General features: G+C 46.1%; 1 protein-coding gene across 2 annotated transcripts in view; it reads left to right on the forward strand.

Moving 5' to 3' along the window:
- Positions 1–1,992: 1,992 nt before the first annotated feature.
- The window catches only part of ATN1 (atrophin 1), a 65,510-nt gene continuing 54,356 nt past the window's right edge, over positions 1,993–13,146 (forward strand). The window contains exons 1-2 of one of the 2 annotated variants that reach the window (XM_084616208.1): positions 1,993–2,289; positions 2,760–2,853. The gene's annotated coding sequence lies outside the window, so the exon portion shown is untranslated. Of the gene's footprint in view, positions 2,290–2,759; positions 2,854–9,738; positions 10,125–13,146 lie in introns of those variants that run through there. The other variant, XM_084616207.1, reaches the window with a different exon arrangement.

Below are 13,146 nucleotides of genomic sequence, written 5' to 3' on the forward strand. Positions count from 1 at the left end.
GCTTTCTGGAAATCTAAGTACACTATGTTCACTGGATCCCCCTTGTCCACATGTTTGCTGACCCCCTCAAAGAACTCTAACTCTAACTAAAATTCATTTGCAAATTTAACACCATTAATTTGGACTTGAATAGAGACTGGGAGTGGTTGGCTCATTACAAAAGTAGCTTTGCCTCTCCTGGAATTGACACCTCCTCATCTATTATTGGGAGTGGACTACATCCACCAGTGTGATATATGCCATCATGTGCCAGCAATGCCCCTCTGCCATGTACATTGATCAAACTGGACAGTCTCTACGTAAAAGAATAAATGGACACAAATCAGATGTCAAGAATTATAACATTCATAAACCAGTTGGAGAACACTTCAATCTCTCTGGTCACGCGATTACAGACGTGAAAGTTGCGATATTACAACAAAAAAATTCAACACCAGACTCCAGCGAGAGACTGTTGAATTGGAATTCATTTGCAAATTGGATACAATTAACTTAGGCTTGTACAGAGACTGGGAGTGGCTAAGTCATTATGCAAGGTAACCTATTTCCCCTTGTTTTTTCCTACCCCCCCCCCCCCGATGTTCTTGTTAAACCCTGGATTTGTGCTGGAAATGGCCCACCTTGATTATCATACACATTGTAAGGAGAGTGATCAGTTTAGATAAGCTATTACCAACAGGAGAGTGGGTCTGTGGGGGGGGGGCGGGGGGGGGAGAAAACCTGGATTTATGCTGGAAATGGCCCAACTTGATTATCATACACATTGTAAGGAGAGTGATCACTTTAGATAAGCTATTACCAGCAGGAGAGTGGGGTGGAGGGAGAGAAAACATTTTGTAGTGGTAAACACCCATTTTTTCATGCTTTGTGTGTATAAAAAGATCTTCTATACTTTCCACAGTATGCATCCGATGAAGTGAGCTGTAGCTCACGAAAGCTTATGCTCAAATAAATTGGTTAGTCTCTAAGGTGCCACAAGTACTCCTTTTCTTTTTACATCCACCCTGATCAAATTGGCCCTCTCAACACTGGTTCTCCACTTGTGAGGTAACTCCCTTCCCTTCATGTGTCATTATATAATGCCTGCATCTGTAATTTTCACTCCATGCATCTGAAGAAGTGGTGTTTTACCCACGAAAGCTTATGCCCAAATAAATCTGTTAGTCTTTAAGGTGCCACCAGACTCCTTGTTATCCTCCACACAGCGTCACCTCGTATGTATGATGCATGCAAGGTCACAATGTGAAAAGGATGGTAGAGCAAAATGGTGTCCTCCATGCATCATGACCGCAATGCACCGTACATGCGAGGTCATGCTATATGGTGCAAAATAGCATCCTCTGCACACTGGGAATCCTTGCAACCCCATCTGCTGATGGCACAGCCCCCTTTGGGGGCACAACCCACAGTTTGGGAACCGCTGGTCTAGGCAGCAACCATCAGGCAACAGCCTGTTGCTCAGACAGTCACAGCTTCCTGTTCGGGTTAGATTCTTTATATAGGCCAGGTACCCAATGAGAATACTGTCTGTCCAGCCACGCAGGACCCTGGGGCACGATTCCTGTGGGGCTGTAGGCCTTTAGCACTAAGGCTGTTGGTCAGAAGCCATAGTTAAGCATGCTGCTATGGCAGGAAGGCTAGGGATGCTATCTAGGTACTTCATGGTCTGGGTTAAATAGCAGGCTCCTGACAGCAGTGTTGCAGCTGTGTCATTGTAATGCTTGCAGTGTAGACGTAGTCTGAGCCATCTACAGTACAGTACCCCCACTGCCTCAGAGGGCCGAGCACCACCTACTGATATGAGAATGTGCAATCTGACACCATTTGTGAGGCCACCTTTGGGAATAACAAGCATTCTGGGAACTGTAGTTCAGAAATCACCTTGGTAAATGCTCCATTTTCCTGTCTCCCTCTCCTCTCCTTTTCTCAAAATGCATCTCTCTTCAGCAGGTAGGGGAAAGGAGGTTGAAGAGGAGGATGTTTGACTGTGGATCTCCCATGAGAGGGCAGTAGCGTCCAAGGACAGAGCTCAAACAGGAGAATGGCAGAATTGCTAAATTGCCTTATTTAGTCTATCTGTCAGTGAGTTTGGCAGGATGAGCAAGGTTACTGAAGTGTGCTTAAGGGGGAGGTCTTACTGGTCAGAAATGAGGGGTATCAGCTGAGCTGGAGTGTGTGTGTGAGGGGTGGACTTGAGGGGGCTGCAGGTCTGGACTGAGGTGCATCTGCAAATGTGTTGGGAAGGACTGGAATATCAGAAGACTGCTAGACTGGAGTATATTGGCACAGGTGTGTGTGCTGTGTCTTGATAATGATGTTTTATGTGTAGTTTATAGCAAACATATAGCATTTTGATATATAGTCAAATGATGTTTGCATGAAAACTTGGGTGAGGCAGATCAGTATATCGGTAATGCAAATGCATATAATTTGTATCTTTTTCAGAAGACTTTTTTATTGTGTTTATACTTTTAGATAACCAACGAAAACGGTAATTATTTAGAATCATAGTTAATGTTGTTTTGTGATTAAATATGCATTTCTTTGCATCAGATATGAATAACATGTTATATTTATTATGTGGGCACTCCACTGTTCATTTCCTTGCTTTTAAGTGCTTAGGCTTTGTAAATGATGTGATGTTGCTTAGCAACCTTAACTGTTTTTTTACACACTTTCTTAGTTTTGGAATTTCCTAGGTTTGGTTTTGTTTTATTTTCTTCTCCTGTCATTCGTTTTCATTTTTTTCTTTTGTGTAGGTAAATGAAGATATGTTTGAGAAAAAAAGTAAATCCATACTATGGGATATATCACCAAATTACTGAATTAGCGGAGTGGGCTATACTGGTCAAGGTAATAACAGCAGTCACTGAAATTGTTGTGGAAAGAATTTGTTAGTGAAGTTTCGTGGTCAACAAGCAACACATCACCCCAATGAAGGTTCTGGAACACACTTGTCAATGGGAACACTCTACACACAAGCAATATATCACATCAGTATCTCTGATTTTGTAAATGAAAGGATTTGTCAATGAGGGGACAGTATGTACAAGAATACATTGCCTCAATATCTTTGCTTTAGTCATTGAAATAATTCCTCATTGGGAGGGGTATCCAAGACTATATTCTCCATCTGTTTTTTTCTTTTTGCTATCAGCCTCAATTATACAGATTCATTTCTAGTTTACATTTAATAGTAATATCATAAATAATTTATTATTTCTGCCCTTGAAAATTGCCTGTTGCACAAGCCAATATCAAATGTTTCTATCAGAATATTGTGGTGTAATGTTATTTTAGTTCCAGACTGAAGCATACAAAGAGATGGTAGACACTTCATAACATTTTAAAAAAGGAAGCATTTGTAAATTGCTTAATCTCAAAATGTATTCGCTCTGTTTAGCTGACATTTTCAGAACAAAATTTAATCTGAAAACTGGAAGGATGAAGAATGTTGTTTTTCTCACTCATAAGTGTGTATATCTGTCGGTGTGAGAGTGTCGATGGGGGAGTTGTCTCAAAATCAACCTTATCATAGGGCAGCCTTAATGATGGAGAGCTACTGCCTCCTTATAATATCATGCTATTTATTATTTTTATTTTTTATTGATATTTTTTTCTCACACCTTAAGGGTTGGGCAGCAGTGGTACTGATCTCCTGTAGAACAACGTGACCAAAGAAGAGGAGAAGCTCTTCTCCTAATCCTCCTACAGTCTTTGGGATATACACAGGAGAGGTACTGACAAGGCCCCAACTGTTACGGGCTGAGCAACTTCTATGAGATACTGGACACCATCAGAGCTTGTGGTTTGGTGCTGAAGGCCAAAGACTATAAAAAATCCACTATATGATATTGTAATGGGCCACCATTAAGAGTTGTCAAGGTATTGAAAGGGGGGATAGAGGAGATAATTCGTTAAAGGGGTATTAAATTTATGAGCCAAATGGCCCAAGCCCCCTGGTCAAAGCATGCAGACTCTACGGTTGTGTGGAGCTACAGGGTTGCCTTAGAGATTACAAATACAGTGGCGAAGGGTTGGTTGTAAACAGAGCTGGAGTAAAGCAGGAGAAATGGGTTTGTGTGAACCTGAGGAAGCAGAGACAGAGAGGCAGCCTCTCCTGTTGGGCACCGAGAAGGCTGGCGGCTCTCTGGGGGATTTTCCAGGAAGGAAACTCCCTGTGTGCTCTGTGTTGCTACTGCTCCTCAGGCAAACAGGACTTTGTGTATGTTTCTGTAAATAAACAGATTCACCAAGGATTACCATCTCCTAGATTTCCCATCCGAATGTCGCCACTCCACAAGGCCTTGAATTTCAGCCTTCCACTCAACCCAAGAGCCAACATTATTATTTCAGAAGTTGTCTGTGATCATATAATTAAAGACAGCATTGTAAATGGAGTTATATAAGGGGGTGCCCAGGAACTCTCACATTTCCTGATTTTTCAGTGCTTTTCTGGGCAAGTTTAGCATCCTCTTAGCATATGTTATTTTTATGTTTATTTTTTCTAGTTTCTCTAGGAAAAGGGAAAGAAACTAAATATTCCCAGATCTGGAACATATTGGCTAAGCTATTGGTTAGTCTCTAAGGTGCCACAAGTACTCCTTTTCTTTTTGCGAATACAGACTAACACGGCTGTTACTCTGATACCCCTGGAAAGTATTTTCACATACATCCAAGTAAAGTGTGAACCCTGCTTTATTCAATCCATACCTGGCGAAAAAGGCACACACTCAATCTATGTGTACAACACGGGATACCTTCCCTTGGAGTTCTAGAAAATCATGTGCAGACAAGTGCTAGAAAATGATAGCATGTTAAATATCACCCCCATGACTAGAACACAGCTTTTGGTTCTATAACCAGTGCCTGCTCCTCAATACCACCTCTGGCTGAGTCATTCAGCATCTCTGTGGGTTATTTATCCACCTTGAAAAAAAAAGTAGCTAATAATGCTTTTCACATACCAGTAGATTTCAAAGCTCTTCACAATGATGAGTTAGTGTCATTACTCCCACTTTACAGTAAGTCCAACTGTGGCCTTGTCTGCACTACAGCACTCAGCCATTTGTGCTTTAGTTGGTTGTTTGACACCCACACAAGCCACTTGTGTACATTTGCATCCACAGTAGGACTGTCTAACACCAATTCAAGTAGGGTGGCTGCATCCTTAGCCAGCATCCTTAGCCAGCGAACCTCCTTAGTTTGTGAGCTGAGAATTCCCTCTTTGTTCCCCATCATGTCCCCTCCAGTCATGCTGCCAATGGATTCCCCCTCCCAAAACTACACCACTGGAAAGGCCCTCTCTAGCCCCACAACCCTTCAGCTCCTTGCCGTGCCTCCACATAGCAGTCTCCTCTCCTCTGGCCAAAAAATCAGCCTAACTTGGAGAAACTACCACCTCTCCATGATAAGCCACACAAAATTGCAAAGCGAGGGCTAATCATTTATGCGAATGCATCTGTATAGTTATCTTGTCACCAATGAATCCCACTACCATTTGTGTGCTTAACCACCTATTGTGTCTTGTCATAAACACAGATTGTGAGCTTTCTGGGACATAGACTTTGTTTTATTTGTTTGTATAATCCCTAGTGAAATGGGACTTTGATCCTTGATTGAGACCTCTAGGTGCTACCACAATACAAATAATACATTACTTTTTAAAAATACTACTTAACAGAAAGTAAGGATTTCAAAGTCAAGCATTCAGAAGTTAGGATATGCCAGAATTAAGGTTGCATTCAATCCCCTTGTGTGTATACTCTATCATACAGTCTTTAATTACAAAATCACATGCTGTTTTCCACAGGACCCCTGTCTCATTCAGTGCATGGAATGGATGGTGTTCAGGGAATGAATCAGGGGTTTATAGTGAATGAAGCAGTTGTCTATAGGCTCCATGACTCATTTGTGGCAGAAGTTGGAATGCAATGGGAGCTGTGTGCTGTATATAGGAAGTGGTATAAAATGCTAAGTACTCTGAAAAATCAGGACCTTTTTTGTTTCAAGTTGGTCACCCAAAATTAGAGTTCAGGCATGAAAATGCATCAGTGTACTTTTGCCCTTACTCTCTCTGATCCTGAGTTCTTCATGTGTTGTGAGGATAAGTTCATTATTGTTTGTGAAGCACTCAGATATTATGGTGACGAGCACCATAGAAATGCCCATGACATAATTAATAATTCTGTATTCAGTGCAGGGTTTGGTGTTGGGCAGTAAATGCGGCCTGGGGCCACACTTTGAATGATGCAGATAAAAAGAAATATTGACTTGTTACCCATTCAGTGTGCACCATGGATCCTGTGGAAAAAATAGTTTGTGATCATATAATTAAAGACTGTATCATAATTTATACACACAAGGGGGCTGAATTAAGGCTACAGGCAAATTTAATTCTAGCATTTCTTAACTGTTGAGCTCTTGGCTTTGCAACCTTAATGTTCTTTTAACACATTTTTTTAAATGTAATAAAATACTAATAACAGGACTAGAATTCTTACGATGCAGCTCCAGAAATAAAGGCTCCTACAGGTAAGCTAAAGCAGCTGTTAGGTGCTGAATATAGGAGCACCCTTAACTTCAAAACTTAAACCAACCAACTGAGGGCATTGTAGTCTCTTGATCACTTGCACACTTTCTCTTACACATACATGCATGCACACACACACAATACCTTGTCCTGCTTCCAGTGTAGATAAGGACTGAAATCACCAAGTGGCACCAGTGTGAGCAGAATTAAACCTCTATATGTCAAACCAAAATTAATTAGCTACTTCATTAATCACAACTTTTGATCTCTAAATGTAGCTGGTGCATGTATTTTCAATGGCACTGAACTCTGTGGATAGTTTGAAGGGGCAGAAAGCTGCCATTTTTGAGCTAGAAGGACACAAAGAAACATTAGAGAAAATTCCAGTTTTTTAAAATTCAGGACAATTTTTTAATTACCTGTAATTTAAAAATCTTTTGTTCAGACTTTACAGAAACTTCTTTTTCTTTGCAATCAGAATAAATTTGGAATTGTTTGAGGCCTATGAAATGCTTCAATCCAAAATGATAAGATTATACAGAGGCTTAAATAAGGCCTATAATAGGTTTATTATGGATGTCACAAATGTGTTTTCATGCCTGTTCACTTTGTGGGTTTATAATTTTGGGTTAGTATCTCACATTTTCTAGGGCATTCAGCTATTTGCCCCTGTTGCCTGTTCGGCATTATTATTACATTCTATGTGTGTCTATCTGTCTCTCTTGCTCTCCATCCCTCTTACTCCCCCTCATTCTCAGGTGGAAAGACTGAGATTGGGTTACACTCTCATCCATTCTTGCAGGGCTCAGGGCCCTCTCTTGGCCTCCAGGCTAGACTCTCCCTTTGTGCCGTTGCTTGGTAACTGGGAAAGGGGGATGGGACAGGCTACAGGAGGGAAAGATGGGTTGTGGGGGGGAGGGAGTTGTGTGAGCAATTGAAGTGTGTGCAGCTTGTGTAATCCTTCAGGCAGCCTCTGCATGCTGATTAGATCCAGGCCGGTGAAAGCAAAGGCCAGGCATGGAGCCTTGGCCAGCTCGCACAGACACAGGACTAAGGTATTTGGAAAGGATCCCTACCCAAGGTGCACTGTGGATGTTTCAGGGAGTGGTATGAGAGGCTCAATAAGGGACACCCTCCCACCCGAATCAGTACTGATCCCAATACATAGGGCCCTACCAAATTCACGGCCATGAAAAATGCATCACGGACCATGAAATCTGGTCTCCCCCTGAGAAATCTGGTCTTTTGTGTGCTTTTACCCTGTACTATACAGATTTCATGGGGGGAGACCAGCATTTCTCAAATTGGGGATCCTGACCCAAAAGGGAGTTGCAGGGGGGTCACCAGGTTATTTTAGGGGGCTCGCAGTATTGCCACCCTTACTTCTGCACTGACTTCAGAGCTGGGAGGCCAGAGAGTGGCGGCTGTTGACTGAGCACCCCGCTCCGAAGGCAGTACCCCACTACCACCACCAGCACAGAATTAAGGGTAGCAATATCATATTATGCCACCCTTGCTTCTGTGCTACTGCTGAAAATGGCTCTGCCGTCAGAGCTGGGCTTCTAGCCAGCAGCCACCGCTCTCCAGCTGCCCAGCTCTGAAGGCAGCACTGCCGCCAGCAGCAGCGCAGAAGTAAGGGTAGCAGTACTGCAACCCCTTCTACAATGACCTTGCGACCCCCCCCACGACTCCTTTTTGGGTCAGGATCCCTACAATTACAACACTGTGAAATTTCAGATTTAAATAGCTGAAATCATGAAATTTATGATTTTTAAATCCTATGACCATGAAATTGACCAAAATGGACCCTGAATTCAGTAGGGCCCTACCAACACATCAGCATGCTGCTGGATGATGCTATGCTGAAGGGGGTGGTGTCCGTAAATCAGTAGGGGGTTGCTTTCCTTTGCCTCAGGAAGGACAGAAATGGCTTACCAATACACAGGAGGTGGTATGCTACAGGGAGCAATGTGGGTGATTCAACATGGGGTATTGTGCCCTCAGTAATGACTCCTGGGCCATTGCCTTGTACTAGGATACAGGCTGGAATGCAGAGAGTGGTGTTCAAAAAAAGATATAAAACGGAAGCCCTAACCTTGGCTCTTGGGGTCCTAAAGATCCCCTGTCACTTTTCTTAATCATTGGCTTGTTATCCCCATGGTCCTGGCCAAATCTCAATGTAGGAGGTTGTTTTTGCCTCTTTACGTGCCCTCTGCAGTTTCTATTATATGAATCTCCTTATCTTTTAGTGTTAAATAGTCACTGCCCCAGAAGTGGCTGCACTTTGGTGGCCCCTGAATTCTTAGGATTTCTTGGTGCTTAAGGAATGTGAGATACATTATTAATAAGTTTTGAATAAAACCATTAGGAACTGCAGTCCCATCTATACCTCTCTGGCTTGCTTCACTTGCCTCTAGGCCAGCCCCCTCTCAAAGATACATGGGGGTCTTCGCTCTCAAGCCCGACTCTGTCTGCACCATCCCTTGTCCTGGAGCTACATGGAGGCCTCACTCTCTCTCTCTCTCCTGCTTCAGGAACACCTGATCGCTCAGCACTCCAGTTCCTGAGAGATCCAATCCGTTTCTTCCCTCACTTTTCTCTCGGATTCGGTTGCTCCCGGGTCTGTCTTGCCAAAAAAACTCCAGGCTTCTCCCATTCCTTTGTACTGGGGAGTGGGAAGGGAGGAGAAATTGCAGGAAACTGGGGAAAGAAAGGAGAGTGGAGCGAGACAGATTTGGGGAGAGGAGGGAGGCAGGAAAGGAGTGGGACACCATAAATTTCACCTGATTTCAGATGCAGGCTCTCAGGGGAGAGGGTCTGTGGCTCAGAGAGACAAAGATGTTCAGATGATTCCTGATATTATCTCTGCCCCCCACACTTTATTTTGAGCCTCTGACTGAGTCCCCCTCTCCATCTAATACACTTCCCCCAGCCCGTTGACTGAAGGGGGCCCATTGTTAAGTCGTTCCCCTCTGTTCCTCTTGGGTGTCTGTTTTGGGGGGAGTTTGGAGAGGGACTCGGAGCAGTTTCGAGCAAGAGCCCGCGTGGCCAGGGCCTTGTGCAGCCCATAGAGCAAGCGCCCTGCTGAGGCTCGCCCCCGCTCCAGCTCCAGCTCCCCCCCGAGCTCCCTCTTTCCAGCCTTATCCCTCTCCCCTCTTTCTCTCCTCCCCCCACCCACTCCTCTGGCTTTGCCCTCCCTCCCCCCGTCCCCGGCGCGGCTCTCACGCGCTTCCCCCGCCCGCTCCCGGCCCCTGCGCTCGCGCCGGGCTCCGAAGACAAACATTTTGTCTAGCGGGAGGTGACTGCCGGGGCGGGGGCGGCAGCCGCCGGGGGGTGACAGCGCGGCGGGGGGCGCTTCGGAAATGGGAGGCGGCTAAGGGCGGCCGCGGCTGGAGCGATGGGCGAGCGGCTGGGCGGTGTTTGAAAGCGGGGTGCTGCGCTGCTCCACGGCCCCGCGGCCATCGCTGCTCCAGCGGCCGCCTCCTCACCAGCCCGGAGCCACGGAGCCAGGAGGCTGACGGAGGAAGGGGGCGTATTTAGTGCCCTTCCCCCCACCCCGCGCCTCCAGTCGACCTCCTCCCGGGAGCCTGCGGTGAGTCCCGCGCCTGCTCGGGCTGCGCCTGCCCCCCGCCTGTCATTGTCTCTCTCTCACCCCCCCCCACGCGTGTCGGCCCCGGGCAGGCGGGCGGGGGGGCGAGAGGCAAAGCTGCGGAGGGGTGGGGGGGAGAGGCAGGACCGCTGCTTAACCCCGCCGGTGCCAGCCCAGGCTGTGCCCGCCCGCAGCGCTGCCTGCTCCGACGGGGATGCAGGGGGTGGGTGGCGCGGGTGGCTGGGTCCTGCAGCCCCGGGAGGGCTGTGGCAGAGCTCGGCGGTCCCTGCTGGGAGGATCCCTGCTGTCTTGCCCGGCCGAGGTTGTGCTCCCTGAGCCGCCCCCCCCCCGTCCCCGGCAGGGGGTGATGGACACGGGGGGCTGCGCTTGCATCGGGTCCGGGGGTCTGTCCAGTCCCCTCCCACGCCGCGGGGGGCCAGAGCTAGCACGGCGTGACGTCACCCTCTGGGTGCCTCGCTGGAGCAGCCCCCTCCCTCCCGCCGCTCGGGGAAAGTTGGGCTGGGGGGTCCGAGCGGCGTTTGGGGGAGCCGGGGGTTGGGCGCGCAGGGATGCGGGGCAGCTGGGCACAGGAGGGATGGGTACGTGGGTCTGGGTGTCGGCTGCAGTGGGGTGGGAGGGTTCTGAATGTGCAACCCGACGCCCGTGCAAGAACAACGCTGGAAAAGCACCAGGCAAACGTGTTGTATTACTGGGATGTCTCCTCCTCTTCTCCTGCCCCCCCTCAGATCATCCCCGGCTCATCTTGGCAAATTCCTTTCCCAAAATTGAGCTGTTGGTTCCTTTCCAGGTGCAGTTTGGGGAGAGGCAGAAATATTTTTTGGTTCTCTTCGGAGTCCTGGTGATTCCCCCATGATCTCTTCAGGGGAATAGCCGCAGGAAGAAGGTTTACTCAATCCCCAGCTTCCCATTCCACCATGGTGGGGACCCACTACCGGCCACTACATGGAAATTCTTCCAAGAAAAACCACTAGGTTGCTGCCAGGGCACCAGAGTGCAGATAACTGGCCTGCAAGTGGATTGTCATCAGGCTGGCCTTTGTGGTCCATTCCACTTGGCCAGCGTCTTCTTGCTTGTTATGTTGGCTATTCAGTTGCTGTTGGTCCTGGAATTGATCAATATGTTTCCCACGGTGTCCTCAGTGTTTTTATCTGCAGGCCAGCCACAATGTTTGTTTTGTTCTGTGCACCATTTGTTTGTGGTTGTGCTGGCCATTGTTGCCCAGCGAGTTGCTGTAGTTCCGAGAATTTGGTCACCATTGCATAACCCTATGCATTATCATTGCATACTATTGAGTTGCATTTGGATTGTCTTTTATGATGGCCAATGAGTTGTTGGCCAATTTTTTAACGTTATGTTTCTCTTTGTGTTGTGACTGGCTTGGTCTATGTGCTGACTGTTGAGTTGCCCATACTGTTACTATGAGATTGTTCATTGCTTCAGGACTAATAAAGGCACTTCTGTCCTGTTCTGGTTATGCAACATTTTATCCTTATCCAGATACTTCTTCATTATGCCTGGAAGAAGTACCTGTATTTAAGCAAGTGGGTGAAGCCATGCTGCAAAATTCTTACTCATTATCACAGTTGGGTTGTGGATGGAGGTGGTCAAATTATTGAGATTAATTTATTTGACGAATTTCATTTCTTCTCTCCCCGTGACTATTCCTTGCCCAAGTAATTATTTTCATGTTACTTGTGATTGTATAATGACTTGTCTGTGTGAATAAATGTCAGCCGTTGGTTGCTAGTGACTTGCTTGCTCTGTTCCTGACTGGATGATCTGGTCTTTCTCAGCAGAAGGACCCCTTTTCCATTTGTGATCTCTGGGGATTGTTTGAATTCTTGACTGAGATTTTCAATATGGCTGTGAAGGAACATCCAATGCTAAGGCTGTCACCCAAAGCAATAAAACTCACTCAAACATTTGCAAATTAAATGTCATGAATCCTAATGATAAAACTTGCTGATCCTCTTCTACTGTAGTAATCCCCCTCTCCTCAGATACTGGTAGATGGTTCTTATGTCCTCACCTTCAGGCTTGTCTGCATAGAATTACATTGGAAATTTAGGTTTCAGAGTAACAGCCGTGTTAGTCTGTATTCGCAAAAAGAAAAGGAGTACTTGTGGCACCTTAGAGACTAACCAATTTATTTGAGCGTGAGCTACAGCTCACTTCATCGGATGCATACCGTGGAAACTGCAGCAGACTTTATATATACACAGAGAATATGAAACAATACCTCCTCCCACCCCACTGTCCTGCTGGTAATAGCTTATCTAAAGTGATCATCAGGTGGGCCATTTCCAGCACAAATCCAGGTTTTCTCACCCTCCACCCCCCCACCAGCAGGAGAGTGAATTTGTGTGGGGGGGTGGAGGGTGAGAAAACCTGGATTTGTGCTGGAAATGGCCCACCTGATGATCACTTTAGATAAGCTATTACCAGCAGGACAGTGGGGTGGGAGGAGGTATTGTTTCATATTCTCTGTGTATATATAAAGTCTGCTGCAGTTTCCACGGTATGCATCTGATGAAGTGAGCTGTAGCTCACGCTCAAATAAATTGGTTAGTCTCTAAGGTGCCACAAGTACTCCTTTTCTTATTGGAAATTTAGTGGCATAGTTATACAGGAATAACTCCCCATGAAGACACTTTTATTCTGGAATATGAGTGTCCACATGTGGAGTTATACCAGCATAACTATAACGGTATAATACGCAGTCCCCAGTATTGCTCTGATCACTTTTTCAGCTTTGTCCCATAGCAAATTTCTGTGTGATTCCTCTTCTTCTCTGGTGTCTTTTTGTTGCTCCTGCTCTCCAGGCATCTCCTGTTCATTGAGAATCTGGGTTTCAGATTATTTCCCCTCAATATGTTAGCTGGATTTGTCCAGGTTTTGTTATTTCCTGCCCATGTCTCTAATCTCTCTTGGTCATGTGAACTACTTTATTGTCCTCTGTGGGTTTTGCAACCCCTTTCAGTCTAGTATCATCAGATCCTCAGCT

The sequence above is a fragment of the Lepidochelys olivacea genome (assembly GCF_965140295.1).
Source record: "Lepidochelys olivacea isolate rLepOli2 genome assembly, chromosome: 1".
In the NCBI taxonomy this organism is placed as follows: Eukaryota; Metazoa; Chordata; order Testudines; family Cheloniidae; genus Lepidochelys; species Lepidochelys olivacea.